This window comes from Mus musculus, chromosome 2 (assembly GCF_000001635.26).
Source record: "Mus musculus strain C57BL/6J chromosome 2, GRCm38.p6 C57BL/6J".
Taxonomy (NCBI): Eukaryota; Metazoa; Chordata; class Mammalia; order Rodentia; family Muridae; genus Mus; species Mus musculus.
In genome coordinates, this window is record NC_000068.7 from 51,479,530 (window position 1) to 51,506,617 (window position 27,088).

General features: G+C 39.8%; 1 non-coding gene across 1 annotated transcript; it reads right to left on the reverse strand.

Moving 5' to 3' along the window:
* Positions 1 to 14,123: 14,123 nt before the first annotated feature.
* On the reverse strand, positions 14,124 to 14,264 carry Gm23505. Its single transcript, XR_003954242.1, has one exon.
* Positions 14,265 to 27,088: the final 12,824 nt, after the last annotated feature.

Genomic DNA, 27,088 nt, shown 5'->3' on the forward strand with positions numbered 1-27,088 from the left:
CCATCTTAGTGTCTAGAGATCATTCCCCAGAGAAATCGTAGGGTCAAAACACTCAATCTGAATACTTTGTTGCTACCTCAGAAAACGCAAACTGAAAATCCAAGTAAACTTTGGTGCAAAGTTTTAAACTAGTCAGTACTTGAGTTCTTTTATAGTGTGTTGCACATGTGTGAGAACGTGTGTACCCTTTTGTGATAACTTTGTAAGAACATACCTCATTTGGATAAATTTTTTTTAAAAAAAATGAAGAGGCAGTCAATTAGAAATGACTTTTGTGTAAATCAGTAAAAGAGAAAAATGAGGATAAAACAAAAGTCAGATTGTATTTGAAAGAAAGAAAGAAAGAAAGAAAGAAAGAAAGAAAGAAAGAAAGAAAGAAAGAAAGAAAGAAAAAGAAAGGTAGGTCAGAATTCCTCAAAGCTCATGGTAAAAGACCTGACAAATGAGGAGACAAAAGATGGGTAACCAAGAGAAGAGTGGCCAGCCACACTGCTCCCCATGGGGGAAGGGAAAGTTGGAGACTGCTCCGAAAGACAGGCCAGGTAGCCATGATGGAAAGAGACTGGGAATTCTTCCCACAGTCTACATCAGCCTTCATTCAGACACAAGGTAGTAATTCCTTTCTCGGGAGTGTCGAATATTCTGTCGCTGGATGGCTCCTAGGACCAAGAAACAGGTATGTTCTTGATACAGAACATATTATGTAAGCCTCAGTAACTGTCAGGGACTAAGATCAGGGAACGCACTCAGGACAGGCAGCCCGAGTTTGCTCTACCACAGCCGAAGGCGAGAGAGCCCTGTGAGGCTAGTGAGAGGAGACATCCACATCATAACAACACCAAGCCTATGTCAGGGGTCTGGCAAAGTGGTTCAGGGGATAAAGCACTCACCATGCAAACTTGAAGACCTGAGTTGAGCTCCCCAACACCCACAGGCAGGTATGCCGGTGTCCCTCTACCCTAAGGGACATGCTCCCCAAACACACGTGTGTACAAGAAGGTTCAGCCTAGGAAATCCGTGGAAAAGGCAGCCGAACCTCGGTTACCAAGCCAGGAGAAGATCTCGTCAACTAAGAATAACTAGAGGCTGATAACCATGAGCATGAAGTCAGACAAAACATCAGTCTCCGTAGCTACCTAGCTACTATAAGTCGCTATGGAAACCGGAAACTCTAATGCTCTGGTGGCTTATTTGATACTATTTCTGCATCTCCCTAGCTGGGTGATTAATACTTTAATTAGAAAGCCCTGAAAGTACAAAGACAAGTTTCTTGTGTGACCAGCTCTCTGTGGTGTGGCCACCTTCCATACCACCAACATACTAGAGAACTGAAACCCAACCCCAGGAGGTAGGAGGTGCAAGCTAGGTGTGCGAGATAACGTTCCCAGGCCAGGGACAGCGAAGTGAGGTGTGGCCAACAGAAGCCCCGGTGCCTGCAGAAGGAAAAACCAGAGAAGTGAAACCAATTTCATGGCCAGTAGACACTTGTCCAAGACAGATTTAACAGCAGAAACCCCAGAAAAGACAGAAGTCCACAGGCACTGCTGACCTGCTCCTGCAATTTTCATTCCTTCTCCTTTTAAAATTTCTTTCTTTTCTCTGTATAGCCCTGGCTGTCCTGGAACTCACTTTGTAGACCAGGCTGGCCTCAAACTCAGAAATCTGCCTGCCTTCGCCTCCCAAGTGCTGGGATTACAGGTGCGCGCCACCAGGCCCGGCTTCTTTTCTTGTCCCTTGAGTCTCCCTTTTTCTCTTTTTCACACCCTTAGTAGTGTTTTAGGGTCAGCATGTGGAGAAAAAAAAAAATTTTTGGCTTCATGTATTCATCTAACTTGTTTATGCATTTTTTTGGCCAGATATATTTTTCTTTTCATTTTTTGCCTTTCCCCTTTTGCTGCTCTCTATTGTACTGTTAGTTATATTTAATAATTAGTGCTTTAGTAATTCATAAATTACTGTTACTAATATTTGTTCTTCTTAAAACATGTTCAATGTTCAATTTTTATTCTTATTCTTACATTTACCTAACCTTACTTTCAAACTTTCTCATTGATGGGAAGCCCTTTTTGCTGGTTTTACCCTTCTTTTCTTTTTTATCTTTTTTTTTTTTTTTTTTTTTTTTTTGGTTTTTCGAGACAGGGTTTCTCTTTGTAGCCCTGGCTGTCCTGGAACTCACTCTGTAGACCTGGCTGGCCTCGAACTCAGAAATCCGCCTGCCTCTGCCTCCCAAGTGCTGGGATTAAAGGCGTGCGCCACCACGCCCGGCTCTTCTTTTCTTTTTTAAAATGATATTTATTATTACAGTGTGTGTGCGTGCATGTGTGTTGAGGGTGAGCATGACTACAATGTCCAAGAACTCTGGAATACCATGTGGAGACAGATTCCAACAATCTACACAGGAGATAAAAGACCTGAGACAAACTTTGAAGAACTCATCCTGTAAAATTATAATGGGTATCCCTAAGTCTAGAGAAGGCAACTGGCACTGCAAGGCAAGAAGCAATGGAGAACAACCTTTCCTAGACACATCATGACAAAGATATCAGTATGCAACACAAAGACTATTGAAAGCTGTAATGAAAAATTGCCAATTCACCAAGGCAAGCACAGAATGCCACCCAACTGATCAGCAACCGCTGATGCCCAAGAAGTGTAGAACAATATTAAACCCTGGAAGGAACCATCAACCAAGCAAGCTGTATCCAGAGACATATTGACAGAAATGAAAGGACATTCAAGATGACATTTCACACTATGCATCTTAGAACAGCCAAGCTAACACTGGAGAATATTCTTCACAGAACACAATCCTCACAGGAAGAATAAAACAAACAGCCCAGTTCATGAGCAGCATCAATGAGTAAAGGAAAGGTAGGAGGGAATCTCTGATATCCACACAGTAAACTAGAAAAGACTCAGTTCTTGTAGGGGAGAAAGACAATAACAGACAGTGATCCAACCAGCCAGAAAAACAACCAAAAAAACTGTAGACATTAGTTAACACATAGCAAAGGAGGAACAAAGAGAAGGTGTTAGAGTAGTTGTGAGGTGAATGCAGAACGGATGATCTGTGAGGAGCAGGGGGACCAGTAAGAGAGGATAGGGAACAAAATGGGGTGGGGCATGAGTAAGAACAAAATATGTATATATATATAATATATACATATATATGTGTGTGTGTGTGTGTTAAATACATAAGTATTAAAATAATGTATATGTGTGAAAATGCCACTATATGTGCTACCTCAAAAACAAAAAGGAAACAACTACAGAGCAGGTTCACGATTATTAGTAGAGGCATTTTCTTATCTCGATCGATATCTTATTCCAACAAAGGAAGCCATATTTCTTGACTTGTGTCTTACAACACAAGATATTCTTCCAAAGATAAAAATGGTTTTTACAGTTCTGAGAACCCATCGGCCACCCTGACCAGGCAAACAGGCAAGCTTTAGATATCCCTCTTCTCCCTCAGTTACTCCAAACCCAATCCCCAAGTCTCATCCCTGGCTCTGTAGCAGATCAGCGTCTGGGCTGAGGCCTCCCTCCCCTACTTTAGTGACCTCCAGTAAAGTATGCAGATGTGTCTCTTAACCTCCCCCCTCGAATCAGTGCTTTAGCCCAATCCCCACCTCCAGCAGGCACTCCCTACAAACACACAGCCAGCTCTGGCCAGGGAAGCAGGGAGGCTAACAGCAGATCTCAACTTCTTTTCTCCTCTAAATCTGATCCCCAACTTCTGCAACAAAATACCAGCTGTAGCCTCTCTATTCTTTTCCCACACTCCTTGCCAGTGGGTCACACAGATCTTCCCCTCCAAAGTACCTTTCCCCTACCCTAGCATTGTCCTAGCCCCAACTCCAGCAGGCACTTCCTAGGAACCCACAGGCCACTCTGACCAAATTAGGCTAACTACAGAACTTTACCTCTCCCTCCATTACTCCAAGTCTAATCCCCTAGTCTCATGCTCAGATATATTGCAGACTCTCTGCTATGGCCTTTCCTCTGTCTCTGTGAGGAGCGGGTGTGGCAGCAGTCCCAAGATGGTGCCCGGGACTGCAGCCAAGTCTCATGACTTGCACCTGACTCCCTCATATACCCCAATTAAGGCTCGTCCACTGGGTGAACTGCGCAGGTGCACCATGATGCAAGATCAGACCATATGACGAGTGATGATTCTGGCCAATGAACTGCTGTTACATGGACTGGGCTGATGGGGTGTAGTTGAGGGGTTATATAAGGGATTGCGATTGGGGGCGGGGCAGAGAGATTCGTGCAACCTGCTTGCATGTTGAAAGGTTCCTGAGGGAGGCGACCTCAGCCTCAGCAGCAGCAACCCCATCTGGGTTCCGGGACCGCGGGACCTAGGAAATTAGTCTGAACAGGTTAGAGGGTGCACCAGAGAACCGGACAGCTTCTGGGACGGGCAGAAGCACAGAGCCGCTGAGGCAGCAGCCTGGGCGGGCCGCAGATAACCGGCCACCATCCGGACCAGAGGACAGGTGTCCGCCTGGCTCGGGAGACGGCCTCGGCCTCAGGAGCAGCGGTCACCATCTTGGTTCCAGGACTCCCTGGAACTTAGGATTTTAGTCTGCACAGGTGAGAGTCTGCACCACAGAAGCTGACAGCTTCTGGGAACTGCCAAAGCAACACAGCTTCTGAGAGAGGCCCTGTTTTGGGCCTTCTTCTTCGACCAGGAGGAGGTCCAAAAACAAGATATCTGCGCACCTTCCCTGTAAGAGAGCTTGCCAGCAGAGAGTGCTCTGAGCACTGAAACTCAGAGGAGAGAATCTGTCTCCCAGGTCTGCTGAGAGACGGTAACAGAATCACCAGAAGAACAATCTCTAAACAGAGTCAACTATAACTACTAACTCCAGAGATTACCAGATGGCGAAAGGTAAACGTAGGAATCCTACTAACAGGAACCAAGACCACTCACCATCATCAGAACCCAGTACTCCCACTTCGCCCAGTCCAGGGCACCCCAACACACCCGAAAACCTAGACCTAGATTTAAAAGCATATCTCATGATGATGGTAGAGGACATCAAGAAGGACTTTAATAAATCACTTAAAGAAATACAGGAGAACACTGCTAAAGAGTTACAAGTCCTTAAAGAAAAACAGGAAAACACAATCAAACAGGTAGAAGTCCTTACAGAAAAAGAGGAAAAAACATACAAACAGGTGATGGAAATGAACAAAACCATACTAGACCTAAAAAGGGAAGTAGAAACAATAAAGAAAACTCAAAGTGAGGCAACACTGGAGATAGAAACCCTAGGAAAGAAATCTGGAACCATAGATTTGAGCATCAGCAACAGAATACAAGAGATGGAAGAGAGAATCTCAGGTGCAGAAGATTCCATAGAGAACATCGGCACAACAATCAAAGAAAATGGAAAATGCAAAAAGATCCTAACTCAAAATATCCAGGAAATCCAGGACACAATGAGAAGACCAAACCTACGGATAATAGGAGTGGATGAGAATGAAGATTTTCAACTCAAAGGACCAGCAAACATCTTCAACAAAATTATTGAAGAAAACTTCCCAAATATAAAGAAAGAGATACCTATGAACATACAAGAAGCCTACAGAACTCCAAATAGACTGGACCAGAAAAGAAATTCCTCCCGACACATAATAATCAGAACAACAAATGCACTAAATAAAGATAGAATACTAAAAGCGGTAAGGGAAAAAGGTCAAGTAACATACAAAGGCAAGCCTATCAGAATTACACCAGATTTTTCACCAGAGACTATGAAAGCCAGAAGAGCCTGGACAGATGTTATACAGACACTAAAAGAACACAAATTCCAGCCCAGGCTACTATACCCAGCCAAACTCTCAATTACCATAGATGGAGAAACCAAAGTATTCCACGACAAAACCAAATTCTCACATTATCTCTCCACGAATCCAGCCCTTCAAAGGGTAATAACAGAAAAAAACCAATACAAGAACGGGAACAATGCCCTAGAAAAAACAAGAAGGTAATCCCTCAACAAACCTAAAAGAAGACAGCCACAAGAACAGAATGCCAACTTTAACAACAAAAATAACAGGAAGCAACAATTACTTTTCCTTAATATCTCTTAACATCAATGGTCTCAACTCCCCAATAAAAAGACATAGACTAACAAACTGGCTACACAAACAAGACCCAACATTTTGCTGTTTACAGGAGACACATCTCAGAGAAAAAGATAGACACTACCTCAGAATAAAAGGCTGGAAAACAATTTTCCAAGCAAATGGTATGAAGAAACAAGCTGGAGTAGCCATCCTAATATCTGATAAGATTGACTTCCAACCCAAAGTCATCAAAAAAGACAAGGAGGGGCACTTTGTTCTCATCAAAGGTAAAATCCTCCAAGAGGAACTCTCAATTCTGAATATCTATGCGCCAAATACAAGGGCAGCCACATTCATTAAAGAAACTTTAGTAAAGCTCAAAGCACACATTGCACCTCACACAATAATAGTGGGAGACTTCAACACACCACTTTCACCAATGGACAGATCATGGAAACAGAAACTAAACAGGGACACACTGAAACTAACAGAAGTGATGAAACAAATGGATCTGACAGATATCTACAGAACATTTTATCCTAAAACAAAAGGATATACCTTCTTCTCAGCACCTCATGGTACCTTCTCCAAAATTGACCACATAATAGGTCACAAAACAGGCCTCAACAGATTCAAAAATATTGAAATTGTCCCATGTATCCTATCAGATCACCATGCACTAAGGCTGATCTTCAATAACAAAAAAAATAACAGAAAGCCAACACTCACGTGGAAACTGAACAACACTCTTCTCAATGATACCTTGGTCAAGGAAGGAATAAAGAAAGAAATTAAAGACTTTTTAGAGTTTAATGAAAATGAAGCCACAACGTACCCAAACCTTTGGGACACAATGAAAGCATTTCTAAGAGGGAAACTCATAGCTCTGAGTGCCTCCATGAAGAAACGGGAGAGAGCACATACGAGCAGCTTGACAACACATCTAAAAGCTCTAGAAAAAAAGGAAGCAAATTCACCCAAGAGGAGTAGACGGCAGGAAATAATCAAACTCAGGGGTGAAATCAACCAAGTGGAAACAAGAAGAACTATTCAAAGAATTAACCAAACGAGGAGTTGGTTCTTTGAGAAAATCAACAAGATAGATAAACCCTTAGCTAGACTCACTAGAGGGCACAGAGACAAAATCCTAATTAACAAAATCAGAACTGAAAAGGGAGACATAACAACAGATCCTGAAGAAATCCAAAACACCATCAGATCCTTCTACAAAAGGCTATACTCAACAAAACTGGAAAACCTGGACGAAATGGACAAATTTCTGGACAGATACCAGGTACCAAAGTTGAATCAGGATCAAGTTGACCTTCTAAACAGTCCCATATCCCCTAAAGAAATAGAAGCAGTTATAAATAGTCTCCCAGCCAAAAAAAGCCCAGGACCAGACGGGTTTAGTGCAGAGTTCTATCAGACCTTCAAAGAAGATCTAATTCCAGTTCTGCACAAACTTTTTCACAAGATAGAAGTAGAAAGTACTCTACCCAACTCATTTTATGAAGCCACTATTACTCTGATACCTAAACCACAGAAATATCCAACAAAGATAGAGAACTTCAGACCAATTTCTCTTATGAATATCGATGCAAAAATCCTCAATAAAATTCTCGCTAACCGAATCCAAGATCACATTAAAGCAATCATCCATCCTGACCAAGTAGGTTTTATTCCAGGAATGCAGGGATGGTTTAATATACGAAAATCCATCAATGTAATCCACTATATAAACAAACTCAAAGACAAAAACCACATGATCATCTCGTTGGATGCAGAAAAAGCATTTGACAAGATCCAACACCCATTCATGATAAAAGTTCTGGAAAGATCAGGAATTCAAGGCCCATACCTAAACATGATAAAAGCAATCTACAGCAAACCAGTAGCCAACATCAAAGTAAATGGAGAGAAGCTGGAAGCAATCCCACTAAAATCAGGGACTAGACAAGGCTGCCCACTTTCACCCTACCTTTTCAACATAGTACTTGAAGTATTAGCCAGAGCAATTCGACAACAAAAGGAGATCAAGGGGATACAAATTGGAAAGGAGGAATTCAAAATATCACTTTTTGCAGATGATATGATAGTATATATAAGTGACCCTAAAAATTCCACCAGAGAACTCCTAAACCTGATAAACAGCTTCGGTGAAGTAGCTGGATATAAAATTAACTCAAACAAGTCAATGGCCTTTCTCTACACAAAGAATAAACAGGCTGAGAAAGAAATTAGGGAAACAACACCTTTCTCAATAGTCACAAATAATATAAAATATCTCGGCGTGACTCTAACTAAGGAAGTGAAAGATCTGTATGATAAAAACTTCAAGTCTCTGAAGAAAGAAATTAAAGAAGATCTCAGAAGATGGAAAGATCTCCCATGCTCATGGATTGGCAGGATCAATATTGTAAAAATGGCTATCTTGCCAAAAGCAATCTACAGATTCAATGCAATCCCCATCAAAATTCCAACTCAATTCTTCAATGAATTAGAAGGAGCAATTTGCAAATTCATCTGGAATAACAAAAAACCTAGGATAGCAAAAACTCTTCTCAAGGATAAAAGAACCTCTGGTGGAATCACCATGCCGGACCTAAAGCTTTACTACAGAGCAATTGTGGTAAAAACTGCATGGTACTGGTATAGAGACAGACAAGTAGACCAATGGAATAGAATTGAAGACCCAGAAATGAACCCACACACCTATGGTCACTTGATCTTCGACAAGGGAGCTAAAACCATCCAGTGGAAGAAAGACAGCATTTTCAACAAATGGTGCTGGCACAACTGGTTGTTATCATGTAGAAGAATGCGAATGGATCCATACTTATCTCCTTGTACTAAGGTCAAATCTAAATGGATCAAAGAACTTCACATAAAACCAGAGACACTTAAACTTATAGAGGAGAAAGTGGGGAAAAGCCTTGAAGATATGGGCACAGGGGAAAAATTCCTGAACAGAACAGCAATGGCTTGTGCTGTAAGATCGAGAATTGACAAATGGGACCTAATGAAACTCCAAAGTTTCTGCAAGGCAAAAGACACCGTCAATAAGACAAAGAGACCACCAACAGATTGGGAAAGGATCTTTACCTATCCTAAATCAGATAGGGGACTAATATCCAACATATATAAAGAACTCAAGAAGGTGGACTTCAGAAAATCAAACAACCCCATTAAAAAATGGGGCTCAGAACTGAACAAAGAATTCTCACCTGAGGAATACCGAATGGCAGAGAATCACCTGAAAAAATGTTCAACATCCTTAATCATCAGGGAAATGCAAATCAAAACAACCCTAAGATTCCACCTCACACCAGTCAGAATGTCTAAGATCAAAAATTCAGGGGACAGCAGATGCTGGCGAGGATGTGGAGAAAGAGGAACACTCCTCCATTGTTGGTGGGATTGCAGGCTTGTACAACCACTCTGGAAATCCGTCTGGCGGTTCCTCAGAAAATTGGACATAGTACTACCGGAGGATCCAGCAATACCTCTCCTGGGCATATATCCAGAAGATGCCCCAACTGGTAAGAAGGACACATGCTCCACTATGTTCATAGCAGCATTATTTATAATAGCCAGAAGCTGGAAAGAACCCAGATGCCCCTCAACAGAGGAATGGATACAGAAAATGTGGTACATCTACACAATGGAGTACTACTCAGCTATTAAAAAGAATGAATTTATGAAATTCCTAGCCAAATGGATGGACCTGGAGGGCATCATCCTGAGTGAGGTAACACATTCACAAAGGAACTCACACAATATGTACTCACTGATAAGTGGATATTAGCCCAAAACCTAGGATACCCAAGATATAAGATACAATTTCCTAAACACATGAAACTCAAGAAAAATGAAGACTGAAGTGTGGACACTATGCCCCTCCTTAGAAGTGGGAACAAAACACCCTTGGAAGGAGTTACAGAGACAAAGTTTGGAGCTGAGATTAAAGGGTGGACCATGTAGAGACTGCCTTATCCAGGGATCCACCCCATAATCAGCATCCAAACGCTGACACCATTGCATACACTAGCAAGATTTTATCGAAAGGACCCAGATGTAGCTGTCTCTTGTGAGACTATGCCGGGGCCTAGCAAACACAGAAGTGGATGCCCACAGTCAGCTAATGGATGGATCACAGGGCTCCCAATGGAGGAGCTAGAGAAAGTACCCAAGGAGCTAAAGGGATCTGCAACCCTATAGGTGGATCAACATTATGAACTAACCAGTACCCCGGAGCTCTTGACTCTAGCTGCATATGTATCAAAAGATGGCCTAGTCGGCCATCACTGGAAAGAGAGGCCCATTGGACACACAAACTTTATATGCCCCAGAACAGGGGAACGCCAGGGCCAAAAAGGGGGAGTGGGCGGGTAGGGGAGTGGGGGTGGGTGGGTATGGGGGACTTTTGGTATAGCATTGGAAATGTAAATGAGCTAAATACCTAATAAAAAATGGAAAGAAAAAAAAAAAAAGAAAGGTTCCTGAATAAACTGCTTTGAGAAGAACGTAGTGTCGTCGCTCTTTTCTGCTGGTCAGAGACAGAAGTGACTTGTCTCCTTTCCCAGGGGACTAACTAAGCAGATCTTGGCAGAAAACCCTGTTTTCCTCCTTTCCTTGAAAGCCCTCAGCCACCCCTGCAGCCCATTCCAATTGCTAATTATAAACTACTAATACCCAGGAACATATTTTACCTCGATCTCCCAATACCCACACCTATCAGGACCCCAGAATACTTTTCTACAGGTAACTACAATCTCATAAGAACCAGATAAAATAGAAACTAAGGAACAAAACATTCACAAAATAAACACAAGAACAAATATCAGCACCTAAAATTATATTACCAATCCCAGATGCCTAAACACCAGGGTAAAAATCCAAAACACTATCAATAACAAACAGGACAATATGTCTCCATTAAAGTCTGGCAACCTCACCACAGCAGGCACTGAGTATTCCAACATAACTGAAACACAAAAAAAGTCCTTAAAACAGCCTTATAAAGATGACAGAGGTCCTTACAGAGGAAATTAATAAATACCTTAAAGGAAACCAGGAAAACAGAAACAATGGAAAGAAATGAGTAAAATCATTCAGGGCCTGAAGTGGGAATGATATCAATCAATAAAACCCAAACTGATGGAATTCTAAAACTGAACAAAACTTAGGAACTCAAACAGGACCTACAGAGGCAACTTCACCAAAAGAATACAAGAGATTGAAGAGAGAACCTCAGACACTGAAAATTTGATAGAAGAAATGGCTATATCAAGCAAAGAAAATGTTAAACCTGAAAAACTTGTGGCACAAAACGTCTAGGAAATCTGGGAATCTATGCAAAGACCAAACCTAAGAATAACAAGAATAGATGAAGGAGAGTAATCCCTGGTAAAAGGCACAGAAAATATGGCATAACAAACTCAAAGAAGAAAAGTTAACTAATCTAAAGAATGAGATATCTTGCAAAGTAAAAGAAGTATACAGAACACCAAATGGGATGGGCAAGAAAAGAAAGTCCCCTTGGCACATAATAACCAAAATAATTAATGTATATAACAAAGGAAATATTAAAAATGCAGCAAGAGAAAACATAAAAAGGCAAGTAACATATAAAGGCAGACCTGTTAGAAATACATCTGACTGAAGGGCTTGGACAGATTTGCTGCAGACTGCAAATGCCAGCTCAGACAACTATACTCAGCAAAGTGTTCAATCACAATAGATGAAGAAAATAAGACATTCCATGATAAAATCAAACTTAAGCAATATCTGTCCACAAAACCAGCCCTAAAGAAGATGCTAGAAGGAAAACTCTAATCTAAAGAAATTAACAACTAAGAAAAAGAAAAAAAAAACATGGAGAATAAATAATCTCAGACCAGCAAAGCCAAAAGAAGGGAAACTTACACCCCATTATCACTACCACCAACAACAGTAACAACAATAACAACAAAATAACAGTAATCCATAATCATTGGTCATTAATATCTCTAATCAATATCAAAGGTTACAATTCCTCAGTAAAAAGATACAAACGGAACGGATAAACAACCATGATCCATTTTTCTGCTACATCCAAGAAAGACATCTGTCTTAGTCAGGGTTTCTATTCCTGCACAAACATCATGACCAAGAAGCAAGTTGGGGAGGAAAGGGTTTATTCGGCTTACACTTCCATACTGCTGTTTATCACCAAGGAAGTCAGGACTGGAACTCAAACAGGTCAGGAAGCAGGTGCTGATGCAGAGGCCATGGAGGGATGTTCCTTACTGGCTTGCTTCTCCTGGCTTGCTCAGCCTGCTCTCTTATAGAACCTAAGACTACCAGCCCAGAGATGGTCCCACCCACAAGGAGCCTTTCCACCTTGATCACTAATTGAGGAAATGCCTTACAGTTGGATCTCATGGAGGCATTTCCTCAACTGAAGTTCCTTTCTTTGTGATAACTCCAGCTGTGTCAAGTTGATACAAAACTAGCCAGTACAAATTGACCCCTTGTCAACTTGACACACAAACACATCACTAGTAAGCCTCAACCCTTACATTCTTATTCATCCCCAAGATCTAAATAACTTTAAATGTCCCACAGTCTTTACATATTCTTAAAATTTCAATCTCTTTAAAATATCCATCTCTTTTAAAAATCCAAAGTCTTTTTACAATTAAAAGTCTCTTAACTGTGGGCTCCACTAAATAGTTTCTTATTTCAAGAGGGAAAATATCAGGGCACAGTCACAATCAAAAGCAAAAATCAATCTCCAACCATCCAATGTTTGGGATCCAACTCACGATCTTCTGGGCTCCCCCAAGGGCTTGGGTCACTTCTCCAGCCATGCCCTTTGTAGCACATGCATCGTCCTCTAGGCTCCAGATGCCTGTACTCCACTGCTGCTGCTGCTCTTGGTAGTCATCTCATGGTACTGGCTTCTCCAAAACACTGCATGACCCCTTCAGTCCTGAGCCGTCAATTGCAACGGAGGCTGCACCTTCACCAATGGCCTTCCATGGCCTCTCACAGTGCCAAGCCTCAGCTGCTCTGTGTGACCCCTCATGCTTTCAAAACCAGTACCACCTGGGTGACCCTTACACATTACCAAGTCCCACTGCAGCAGGAGTACAACCTTGGCTATCTCTGGAACACAGCCTCTTTGTGCTTTCAGAAAACACTTCCCAGAAGATGTCACCTCAACGATGCTGGTCTCTTCTTAATCACCGCTAATTTCTTAGCTCCAGCTAACCAGCATCAATAGTCCCAGTAATGCAAAGTTTTTGCTTTAGTAGTTCTGGTATCTTGTTAATCACAGCTGATTCTTCAGCCCCAGCTAACCAGAACTACAGAATCTTCACAATCAAAACAACAATGGCCCTGAAAAGAGTCTTTAATCTCCCCTCTGAAATTTCACAACCCAGGCCTCCATCCTCTGCACTGTTCTCAACATTATCTTCCAAGCTCCTACACAACATTCGACAGAGCTCTTGCAGACTGCAAATGCCAGCTCAGACAACTATACTCAGCAAAGTGTTCAATCACAATAGATGAAGAAAATAAGACTTTCTATGATAAAATCAAACTTAAGCAATATCTGTCCACAAAACCAGCCCTAAAGAAGATGCTAGAAGGAAAACTCTAATCTAAAGAAATTAACAACTAAGAAAAAGAAAAAAAAAAAACATGGAGAATAAATAATCTCAGACCAGCAAAGCCAAAAGAAGGGAAACTTACACACCATTACCACTACCACCATCACCACAACCAACAGTAACAACAATAACAATAACAACAAAATAACAGTAATCCATAATCATTGGTCATTAATATCTCTAATCAATATCAAAGGTTACAATTCCTCAGTAAAAATATACAAACAGAACGGATAAACAACCATGATCCATTTTTCTGCTACATTCAAGAAAGACATCTTAACATCAAGGATAGATATCACCTCAAGATAAAGGGTTGGGAAAAGATATTTCAAGCAGATGGACCTAAGAAGCAAGCTGGTACAACTATTTTTTTTTCCTGATGTATGGAGCCATCACACAGAAAATCTGACAACTATACAGACTCTGTCGGCAGGAACCATCTGTTTTGATGTATGTGACTATCTATGGTTGCATTGTACAACTTGGTACAACCATTTTAATTTATGACAAAATATACTTCAAAACAAAACTAATAAAAAGAGATAAAGAAGGACACTACATATTAATCAAAGGAAAAAACACTACCAAAAGGGCACTGCAATTTTTAACATCTATACCCTAAACAAAAGGACATCCAATTTTTAAAAGTAGAAATGGATAATTTTTACTTCAGCTTAAATCACATATTAACTGTCACACACTAACACTGGGAGACTTCAATACCATCCCAGACCAATAGACAGGTCATCCAGACAAAAACTAAACAAAAATACTAGAGCTAGCAGACATTATAAGAATGTAACAGATATTTACAGATCATTTCACCCTAAGAAAAAAGAATGTACCTTCTCAGCACCTCACGGTTCTTTCACCATGGACCACATACTCAGACACAAAGCAAGTCTCAACAGAGAGAAGAAAATTGAAATAACAGCCTGCATCCTTTCTGACTACCATGGATTCAAGCTGGACCTCATCAACAACAGAAACAACAGAAAGCTTACAAACTCATGGAAACTAAACACCTCTCTACTGAACAAAAACTAGGTCAAGCCAGAAATTAAGAAAAATATTACTTTCTAGATTTGGACAAAAAATGAATTCACAACCTATTCAAACCTATGGGGAGACAATGAAGGCAGCTCTAAGAGGAAAGTACACAGCACTAAGTATCTACACACACACACACACACACACACACACACACACACACACACACGCTGCACACACACACACATATACACACACACACACAAATGGAAAGCTCTCATATTAACAACCGCACAGCTAAAAGCTCTAGAACAAAAAGAAGAAATCACACTCAAAAGTAGTAGACTAGAAGAAATAATCAAACTCAGAGTTGAAGTCAATAAAGTCGAAACAAAGAGAACAGTACAAAGAATCAATGAGACAAAGAGGTAGTTCTTTGAGAAAAACAATAAGACTTGCAAACACTTACACAAGTTAACTAAATGGTAAAGAGAGAATATCCAAACTGACAAAATTAAAAATGAAAAGGGAGGATATAACAACAGCAGCAAGGAAGTCTGGAGAATCCTAAGGATATACTTTAAAACCTGTACTCTACCAAACTGGGAAACCTAGCAGAAATGGATAATTTTCATATTACATATCATTTAGTAAAGTTAAATGAAGATCAGATAAGCAATTTAAACAGACATAATGCCTAGTGAAACAGAAGTAGTCATTAAAAGTATCCCAACCAAAAAAACAAAATAAAACAACCCAGGTCCAGATGGTTCTACCATGGAATTCTACCAGACTTTCAAAGAGTTAGTTGAAATCCTCCTCAAGTTATTCCACAACATAGAAACAGAAGGAACATTGCCAATTATATGAGACCACAACTGCATTTACACTGACAGCCCAAACACATAAAGATCCAAAAGAAAGAGAATTATAGGCCAATTTTTCTTAGAAACTTAAGTGCAAAAAAATTTCTCCATTAAAGTATTTGGGAACTGAATCTAAGACTACATCAAAACGATCATCCACCATGATAAAGTAGGCTTCACCCCAGAGAATCAGAGTTAATTCAACATATGTGAACCAATAAATACAATCCACCATATAAACAAACCGAATACAAAAACCTACACGATCATTGCATGAGATGCTAGAAATGGTCTTTGGTAATAAAATGATTTCTTATGATAGTTTACTGTATTCATAGATCAGCCTTGTTCAACCATCATCAGAGAAGTGTTGTCCTACAGCAGATGGGAACAAAAATAGAGACCCATAGACAAACAGGCAGACAGACAGACAGACCGACCATGTAACATTCAGACCTGAATAGTGTGTCTCCATCAAATCCTTCCCTTCAGAGTTGAGGCAACCAACCCCATGGAAGAGGAGGCACAAGTAAACAAGTCTTTCTAAATCAACATGAGCAAAACTCATAGGAACTCACAGAGACTGAAGCAGCATCCATCTGCCCGAAGTGAGTCTACACCAGGTCTTCTGCATATACATTATGCTTCCAATTTAATGTTTTTTTATTGGATTTCTGAGTGAGCAAACAAGTGGATCTCTGATTCTGTGTCTTTTCTTGGGCTCTCTTACTTCGGGTTGGTTTATTTTGTCCAATTTCGATATGACATTTTTGTTTTATCTTATATTTTATTTTTGTTATAGTTTATTATTATTTCTTAGGAACCTGTTGTTTTCTAATAAGAGACAGGAAAGAAGTAGATCTGGATTGGAGGGGAGGGGAGAGAGAACTGGGAGGGATGGAGGGAGAGGAAACTGTAATCAGGATATATTATATGTGAGAAGAATATTTTCAATAAAAGGAAAACTTTGTTTTTACTTCCCTGTTTGCAGAACTTAATATAAAGCTGTTTGATTGCACAACATGTTCTGTGTTGGTGCTGAGGCAAGGATCTTACTCTTTACTGCTGAGCTGGGCAGCATCCTCAGGTCTCTGGTACCTAGATGTCCAATCCAAAGCACAGGGTGGGGTGTTCTCTAAAGTTCCCTCTGTGACAAGGTAAAAGTGCTCCCAGAGGAACATAAGTCCCCCCCCCCATCCCCTGTCAAATCACTCTAGCCATGAAAGATGCCAGTCTGTCCTGTAAGGAGGACACTTAAGCTTTGGCTATCTACTCTATTGAGTCTCATACTTAGTGTGTATAGTCTGTGCCTATACACATACAAGTAGAAGACAGTACCTTTCCTTGTTATCTGCTCACTGTCCATTTATTTCAATAGCTTAGATGTTGAGGCTTTGGAAAACAGTAAGTTCTGTTAACCATTATGAAAAGTGCTATAAGGACATATAAGTTGAAACTGGAAATGGTCTTCCCTTTTCTGAGTTTAGTGTGTCCACAGACCCATAAAAAGGTAGAGTGGCCTTTTCTCTGTATCTTAGTCAGTGCTATGGTGCTGTAGGAAAGGACCTCTTGGGGAGGACACAGAAGATTTACCTAAAAATATCTAGGTCATGGATCCTGAACTTCGGTGACCAGGGACACAAATGATTGTGCAAACTGAGGTCAACTTTCCAGAGATGGGAAGAACAAGGCTCAAAGCAGGAACTGGAAGGCAGTGTTCACTGGAAGGGCAGGAAAGTGATACACTTTGCAGAAGAGAACTGGGTTTCAAACCAAAAACACCATTTCTAAAATTTCATGAGGAAAGTCTAGATGTGGTTTTCAAATACCTGTCTCATAGTCTGTTGTGTCCGGCCAGCAGACCACAACCTGGGTTTTAGCCTGGAAAGGCATTTTGGAAACCTGGAAGAGAAGAGGGGCTAGGTGGTGCAATCCCATCCACAGTGCTATGATCTTCATGGTTTTTATGATCTGTGGAAGAGCTTTGAAAGAATATTGGTCCTCAGTTCTACCTTCAGAGATTCTGACTCCGTCTGCGATGTCGCTGGGTACTGCACCTGGCCACATGACTCTAGTGGTCAAGCAGTGTTAGGAGAGTAACACAGTCTCGGGGGATGCTCACTGCCTCTCTACAATCACTGCACAGAGCCATAGCACAACATGCCTAGACCTTAAACAAAGCATTGGACCCCAGACTATGATCATCTGTCCGGGCTGCTCTAACAAGATCACTGCCTAGAAAACAGCAAATAAACAACAGAGATGTAATTTTTTTCCTGCCTCGGAGGATCAGAGTTTAACACCAAGGCATTATCAAATCCAGCATTTAAAGCAAGGCTGTTTCATGATTTGTGGGTGGCAATGTGTTCCCAAGGCAGAAGGAGCAAACATGCTCCCTTGAGTCTCTTTTATCAGCCTTCACACACTCAGAAAGGCTCAGTCCTCTTGAATGATCATCTACTGAATGGAGGCTCCACCTTTCAGTGTGATGATATTGGGTGTTAGGGTTCAGCATACGAATTTTGAAAGGCTGCCAAAGTAGAGACCTTTGCAGAAGTGTATTTGTTCATAAGTCAAGTTCTTATACCTACTCCAGAGTTGATTACTGGATCCAAAATGAGGAGGGAGCTCAGCAGGACCTCTCGGTGAGCCTTGTATAGTTAGGTTAGAGAAATTTTATACTAAAAAGAAAGTACTGGTGCAGCTGCTGGAAGCGCTGTGTGTGCCTTTATGTACGTGCATTCTGAATTTCCATGCATTACTTACTAAGGAGAAACCATCTCATAGCTTCCGTTTCTTTACATGAGACTTCTACATGAATTGCAAAGTGTGAAAAAAGAAAATAAATGCTCCTTTAAGCTTACCCTTTGCTTGCATTCCACCCTGTACTGCTCACCTTCTCCTCCTCCCAAGCAGCTAAGGATCGATTATTTTTTAACAAGGGCTGTTTAAACATCAGCCAAAGCATCTACTTTTTATAACACAAACACCAAAGTAAACCCTAAGCACATGTTTTCTGTGTTCCACTTGTTTCATAATTCATTCAGCTTAGAACACTATATTCTTTCACCCCAAGGTTTTGCTTGACAGCTAACCTTGCTTCACAAGAGGCAAGACAGCTAGATGGTCTTGAGATGTAGGTTGCCTCTGATCACACTTTGGTTAATACCCAAAAATGAAAAAGGATAGAAAGAATGGACAAACCAGAAGTTAGGAGAAAGGGATATGGAATGTCATCTGGGTAGCCCATAACCATGTCATTCCCTAATTCACCTACCTATATACTATATAACTATATACCTATAATCTTGGGCCCACGCAAGTCTAACCCTGTCAAAACAGTCATAATGGATGGAGGTGACCATGTAGGGTTTCACTTCTCCTTGATGATGTATTGGCTACTAATAAATTCTAGAAGATACTGTTTTTGGTTGTGAACATTACCCAATGAGTTGTTACAAACCCACAGATAAACAGATGGCCCTGCTTGAAGTCAGTGAGTCACAAGACAAAACAAAATAATCAATGTACAAAGGAGGTTGAGGGGGGCGGTTTGGCAAGATATATCTGAAGTTATAAAAAGAAAAAAATTAAGTAAATGTTTTAAAAGATGGAGTCTGTGGTAGCTCCTAAGTCATTGAAAGTGTTCCCTCTTAAAGGGGACCTTCGGACTGCTGGTCTCTGCTCTTTTTGCTTCCTGAGCACCATGAGCAGCTTGGTCTACTAGGTACTCCCTGGGAGATGTGCTGTCTGTGTATGCCATAGTCTCCAAAGCAAAAGAAGAACTGACCAGGGGCTGAAAACTCCAAAACCCTGTGTGTCACAACAAACCTTCCCTATTTTTAAGTTGATGCATCTCAGGTATATTGTTTTAGTAAAGGAAGCTGATTAAGGCATTTATGTTAGAGGAATAAATGAAGAGCAAATAACCTCAAAATTAATTCCTATTTTGCCATTAAACGTGTTCAAACCAAACCAAGTGCCACAACTGAATGAGAAAGACACTTTTATTAATCTTTGACTTTCACAGTTATGGATAAAGTATTGGGAATTTAAATCCTTTTAGAAAACTATATCCTAAACTTCATATATTTTCACTGACAAACCCAACTTTGCATTTAAGGTTAATTGTTGGATTATGAAAGTGAATGCATTACTTCAAATTATGCTATTATACTTTAGATTTGTAAAGGATGCTTTCTAACTTAGATGACAATTAAATTACCGATAGGAAAATCTGACAAATGAGAATAAAATTACTTTTTCTAACTTTTGTGTTAGTTTTCCCAGGAAGTTGTGATCCTAGACTGAATTAAAAGAAGAAAATAAGTTGAATGCACACACCTCCTGATGCCTCCTGACTGTGAATGCAATGTGATCAGTTGTCTCGGGTTCCTGCTGTCTTCACATCTTCACCAAGATAAACTGTACTCTGATGGTGACCCAAAACAAACTTTTCCATCTTTAGACTGCTTTGATCGGAAATTTTATTGCAACAATGATATAATTAACTAACATAGTATTTGTTTTTAAATCAGAGAAAAAAATTAAACCACCAACAGTTTAGCTCTTAAAACTATGAGGGGTTAATCATTGCACTTTCCTCTTCTAGGGTACTGCCTTTTTCTGATGAAATTGTGAGCCTATTAAGGACTATCTGACCTGCAGTACCATATCGCCTTACTGGGAGTTGAACAAAGTCAAGGGATGCAAAGCCTTCTTGTGACCAAAATTTAAAGAAAGTGTGCTCAGATTTCCTGGGTGTTCTGAAAAAAAACTGTCACCTGTTTATATTCGTGACTTTCCCAAATATGCATATGTTCAAAATACGTCTGAATGTGATATCACTTAGAGGTCTCAAAGCTTTGATATACTTGTTGAGCCATTATTTGTTGAGCTGCATATTATGTATCAGAAAGAGTACAAGGCCCTTGAGATACAATGGTGGATAAAAAGCCTTTGTTCCATTTACAATATAGTAGAGAGATATTAGTGGTCTCTAAGGAAGGAAAGTTAAGCTATACATATGAAAGAATACAGGTTTTTTATCCCACAATCATCGGATTCTCTTAACTTGCACTGCATGCCTTGAGATAATTTGAGCTTTTTGCCTCTGGATAAGGTGAAAATAGAATGTGGCTAATAAAAATAACTAGCATTTATTGAGCTTTCTATAGCAGGCCTTTGCTAAGCACAGCCATATAATTATCTCATTTTATCCCCAAATGACTCGACTAGGGTATACAATTATTGTTCCTATTTTACGAGTAAGAAAACCAACTGTTTGAGAAAAGAAAGAACCTTTTCAGGCGAACACAACTGACTATGGCTCCAAAAGCCTTTAATTATTTTCCCCAAATCCAAAAAGCTCTGAAAACCAAAAAAAAAAAATACTTTTCATAATCATTTAACATGAACCTATTCCTTGAACTACAATCTTTATATTTCTTCCTTAGGGAGAAAATTCCTATATTTATGCATTTTTCTACAGAAATAGTGATAAGGCTCTATGAAAGTGTGTAGGAGGTTGTATGTATCATGGATTAACACACTGTCTAACTTTATAAATCAAAGAATAATTCTATTCAAACTCTGATGGATTATCTCTAGACCACTATTATCAGATGAGTCTTGAATAACCTTTTAGTAAGTCTATGACACACAAATCAGATGGCTCATAATTCACCACCTACATTACTAAAAGAAAAAGTCCTATGTATATATATATATAGTTGTTCAGGTACAGTGAGGATAAATTGGTAAGCAGAATTCACGGTTTGCCCCATTTGGGTGAGCATGTCACCCGAAGAAGAAGAAAAGTCTGGTAGGAAGTAATTATATATCATCTGGACTACATTTGATTTCTCAAGAAATGTGAAATTTTTTACTTAAAGCCTTTAGGAGTTTTAGAAAGACTGTAAACAGTAGAATGACTCTTGATTTCGAGAACATCTCTCACCCAGTGTAGATGAACCACAAATATGTGAATACATCTGTAACAATTTAGATTGGGCAAAAATATGAAGCTTCAAAATGTGTTATTAGCACAAAGAAAGGTGCAGCTCAGGTTCAAAGGGATGAATTCACTGAACTACAGATGACCTAGGAAAGGTCACAGCTTCACAGCTTAGACACTTAGAAAACAATTGTTAAGGTAAAGAGTATGAAAGAGAGCATGGCTCATGGTTTTCAATATAAGGTTGACTGTGAGATATATCAACCTCTACTAACAAAAGTGAGCACATAAAATGAAAGACGCAATAGGGAAATGAAGCTCTTCTTAAATTGTATCTTTATTTTACAAGCATGATTGTCTGTATGCAGATCTGTGTACCACATGTATGCCTGGTGCCTGCGGTGGACAGAAGAGAATGTTGGATCCGCTGGAACTGGAGTTACAGACAGTTGTGTGCAGCCATGTGGGTCCTGTAAATTGAACCCAGGTCCTCTGGAAAACAAGCCAGTGCTCTTAGCCACTAAGCCACCTGTCAAGCCCTGGTCATAAATTTCTTTAATAGAAGTTATTTATTTATTTATTTATTTATTTATTTATTTATTTATTTATTTATTTATTTGGTTTGGCTTGGGTTTTTTTTGTTTTGTTTTTGTTTGTTTGTTTGTTTGTTTGTTTTGAGTACCTTGGTGCATGTCCCCAGATGCCTAGCACAGTACTTTAATAGATGTTACATAAAGGACTTTGACTGATTTCTATAAGAAACTGTAGTGTTTATGAGGTTGTGACTTCTAGATTGCCATAGAAGCTCAACTGCAAAATTATTCACCAATTAATTTGGGGGTGGTGATAGAAAACTTACAGTTGAAGATATCAAATATGCCCTCCCAGAAGATGTCATCTTCTGAGGGTAATTTTGAGTTTAAGGTGCTCAAAAAGAAACATAAACAAAACAAAAGTCCATAAAGATACAAGGTGTCCTTCTTCCTTTTTCTAACAGAAAAGATAAAAGTAGACTAGTTTGAGGGTCAGCAAATATTTATTAGACTTCTAACCTTGGATTATACACTGGGCAAGAAAATCCCCAACACATGAGCACATGTATAAAGTATCCACCCACAATGCATAACACATATGCATACATAGACACCCAGTTAATAAGACTTTGTTGTGCCATTTGAAGCTAATGAGACAATTCAAATAATGACACAAAAACTGCTCTCTCCATACAATTATATCATTTTAATTATCCCATCATAAAAAAAATACTCTTACTCAAATGTTCTAGTCAGCTGTACTGAACACATTAATCTGAGAAACCCCTGATAACCGTTATCTAATCAGAATCTTAGCATCACTGCAGTTTGAAGAATGCTTCTGAGGCTCACTTTCTTTAATGTGAAAAACACACAGCTATTAAAAGGAAACAGAGATCAAAAGCATCCCAGTCTATGAACAGACTACTTGTCTGCCCCACCTTTCTGTGACTAATTCTCCTCTATCAAATGCCTATGCTTTCGTCTTAGGGGATGTAATCTCCCTATGATTGTCCAAGATGCACCAAGGAAAACTTGAACTTCATGGTCAGGGCAGAAATTACTGTTTGACAGGATGGTGTGAGGGTAAAAATACCAAAATGCACAGTAAGATGCTGTGACCATAAGAGTGAAAGGAACACAGGAGGGTCTGCTGGGCAGATGGAAGACCAAATCTGCTGCAACCAAGCTGCAATACCATCTCTCTCCTAAAGTTTACAAGTGACAGCAGTTTGACATATCTCCTCCACAATTATTCTATGTAAAAAAATAAAACAAAAATAAAAAACAAAACCATCATCAATTCGTCCAATGGTGTCAGGTAAAAATATAAAATAATAGCTTAACATAATAAATGGGGACACCAAATTATGAGGCTTTAGGAGCAGGAGAGATGGCTCAGTGTTTAAGAACACATGCTGCTCTTCCAGAGGCCAGAGTTGGTTCCCAGCACCCACAACTCCTGTCCCTCCAGGTCCAGGAGATCCAACCCCCTCTTCTGACCTACAAGGCCACCTGCACACATATGTTCATACACACACACACACAAATAAAAATGAAACATCTTTTGAAGAATGGACTTTTAAATTCTATCATCTTCATCTTTTATTTTTGCAGGGTTTCACTCTCAGGATCAACAAACAGTACAGGGTTTCTATTATGGAGCAGGTTCTGGGCAAGGAAGACCTTACTATATGACAACATGTAAATTAAGTCTTTGCCACAGTGGCATCTTCTTTTATAAATGCCATAAGCTCCTGGAAATTTGGGAGAAATGTGATTTTGAGGACGTCACTAGGCTCTAGCTCTTTGAAGTTATTAATATATGTTTACTTCTTCCTGCATTTTTCCTATAAATTCATCTTGATTCCAAATGCTGGAAATTTCACAAGAACATGTGGACTCCAGGACACATGTTAAATCAAGGCAGTGCTAGAGAACTTGGCACTGTCACATGGGATCAGTAGATTTCACACAGCATCCTTGTTTATATACACTTTTTTTTTTATGATGAGAATAAGGAAATCAAGATATTCACAGACTCTACTCCAAAATAGACCAAGCTGGATATTTATATGAATAGCATAGTGGAACATAAACATGATGAAGATCTAGAAATGTCAAAGCAATACCTCCATACCTCCAAAATTGCCATGTCTGAATAATGAAACATATTCAATACATGAACCCATTAGGGTCTACCAGGCAATCCCTATCTAGTGGTCATATAATGTGCTATGTAAGGATCGGATTAGCTATTAAAATACTTGGGACTCACTAAGCTACAAGGACAGAGCTTAAACAAAGGTGTTCACATATACTCCTTAAAAGTTTTTATCCAGAGACTTCAGAGTCTTCTAGATAAATGGTTTGGGGGCATGTTTATCAAGGTATTCTTTAAATGGAATGTTTAAGTACACAAACAGGAAGCTCATACCCCAGTTTCCTTTCCAAGAGAGTAAAACTTCCCAAAGATTCAGATGAATCAGGAAAGAGCTAGTGACTACATTGAGGTGTTTACACAGTGTAAAGCAGAGATACCCAGCAACATGATAAAAGAGTATGGAGCAGACAGCAGTCTTATCCACAAATAAGATATGGTTACTGGCCAAAACAGAAGTTTGTACTAATTGGAGCCCGGTCCAAAATGGAAGTTCAAAGACCTTAGATCTAGGAGCCATACCAAGCAACTGGCAATGACCCTGTGTGAAGAGCTTTGGCGTGCAGAATAAGAGTAGCTGAGCTTGGGCACTGATCCACTTCTTGTCAAATAAATCAGAGAAGGAGGATTTGGATAATCTCAGTAAGTTTATCCACATCAGATCTGGCAAGTCACTTAATTCTCAGAACTATTATGCCATGAACAATGAATACCTCAGTGCTGATTTGTAGAGAAGAATCATGGTCTAAGTAGTCTTTGTCATTCACATGTACATGGTGGAAGGAACTTCTACTCAAGCACTGGGAATCTGGAGTTCAACAATACTTCTTTATGGCCTCCATGACAATGGCCTCTGTGATGGTTTGATTATCTTTGGCCTAGGGAGTAGCACCATTAGGAGGTGTGGCCCTGTTGGGTAGGTGTGGCCTTGTTTGAATAGGTGTGTCACTGTGGATGTGGGTTTTAAGACCCTTGTCCTAGTTGCCTGGAAGTCAGTCTTCTCCTAGTGGCCTTCGGATGAAGATGTAGAACTCTCAGCTCCTCCTGCACCATATCTGCTTGGATGCTGCCATGTTCCTACCTTGATGATAATACACTGAACCTCTTAACCTGTAAGCCAGATCCAATTAAATGTTGTCCTTATAAGAGTTGCCTTGGTCATGTTTTCTGTTCACAGCAGTAAAACCCTAACTAAGCCTCCCAAGAAAGATACACAAATATGAAACTTTGAAAAAAAAAAAAAGCTGTTTCACTTACAAAGGCTGTCTCCAATGTGGGGAGATGCAAAAGCCTGATAAAATGAAGATGGTATTTAAAAGAAAATGTGTTTGGAGAGATGTGAGAAATGCAAAATAAAGGTGGCCCAAGGGAAAAATGTCCTGATGAGTGATTCTTTCCAGTTCTTGTAAAGTTTACCTCCCCACTCCTTGCAGAAGTACAAAGTACTCAACCTGGACAGGAGAATTTCATAAAAGCCTGTCTTTGTACAATGCTGACCTTGATTGCAGAATCTATGACATAAGCAGATGGATGTAAGAAAAGTAGGTCAGTGGGTCTAGGTAGAAACAGATGTCATTTTCTTCCCTCTTCATAATATGTGTGTATATACAACTATATATGTATGTGCACACATTAATATCCCAGTACACAGATAACATATGTATTGATAATTCAGAATAATTAATGTTTTCTGGTTTTTAAAATAAACTTTAGGCACAAGACAACTCTAAGAAGTTGCTATTTTGTAAAAGAAATGTATACTCCTTGTATAAGTTGACTTTTGTCTCTGTGACAAAAGGCCTGTAGCACAAAACTTAAAGAAAAGAAAGTTTCTTCAGCTTCACAGTTTCAGGGTCTCAGTGCTGTAGAAAAACAACATGGTGAGGAGTTCATGAAAGAGGAAGTTTCCTCATCCCATAGGAAGCAAAGAGAAAAACAGGAGGCGGCAGAGATCCCAAAATCCCTCCTAGGACACACATCCAGGGAACTAACTTCTCCCATTTGGCACATTTCATAAAGGTGCCACCACCTCCCAACTGTGCCACCATCTGGTGATCAAGGCTTCTATGTATGGCCTTTGGGGGACATTTAGACCCAAACCATCAGCTCTGTTTAGAAACTCTCCATTCTTAATGATAACCTCCTTTGAACCAGAAAGGAACCAAGACTAAATCTTTAGATAGCCAGTGAGCAGGAAAGCTGCTGGCTGACTCTATCCTTGTTCACAGTCATTAGCCATCTCCTCTTACCCTGACCTCTTTCTCAACCTTTCAAAGGATGCTGGGAAGTCTGGAGGTGAAGACAGTTCTCTATCTGTTATAGTGGTATACTAATTTCTGTAGGTGATTTCATATGTAGACAAGATATATAAATCTCTATTTCCTTTTGTCTTCTTAATCTGTCTTTTTATAGAAAGTCCAAGCTAAAAGTGCATTATGGATGAAGAGGAAATTCATTTGACTTTCACATCCCTTCTTTTTCACTTTTCTTCCTTTCTTCACTATATATTCATTACATCAGAGGAAGCATAAAGCTGCTTCAGGCGACTGACAGAGCCACATCAAGTTACTTACCAAGAGGAAACATTTGGAAGGCTGGGTTAGAAGTGTGTGCAATGCCCTGTAGCTAAATCACTAAAAATTTATAAGATAAAATAAAATAAAAGGCTCTGTGAAGCCATCCATATAAATATTGATAATAAGCATTAGCTTATCCCAGTGCATGTGGGAAGAATGTGTCTACATGTGGAGTCCTTGCATTGATAATTTGAGTAGAAACCAGCCACAAATTCAGGGATCACTTCAAAATGTGTTAGCTTCACTGCGTCAATATTACTG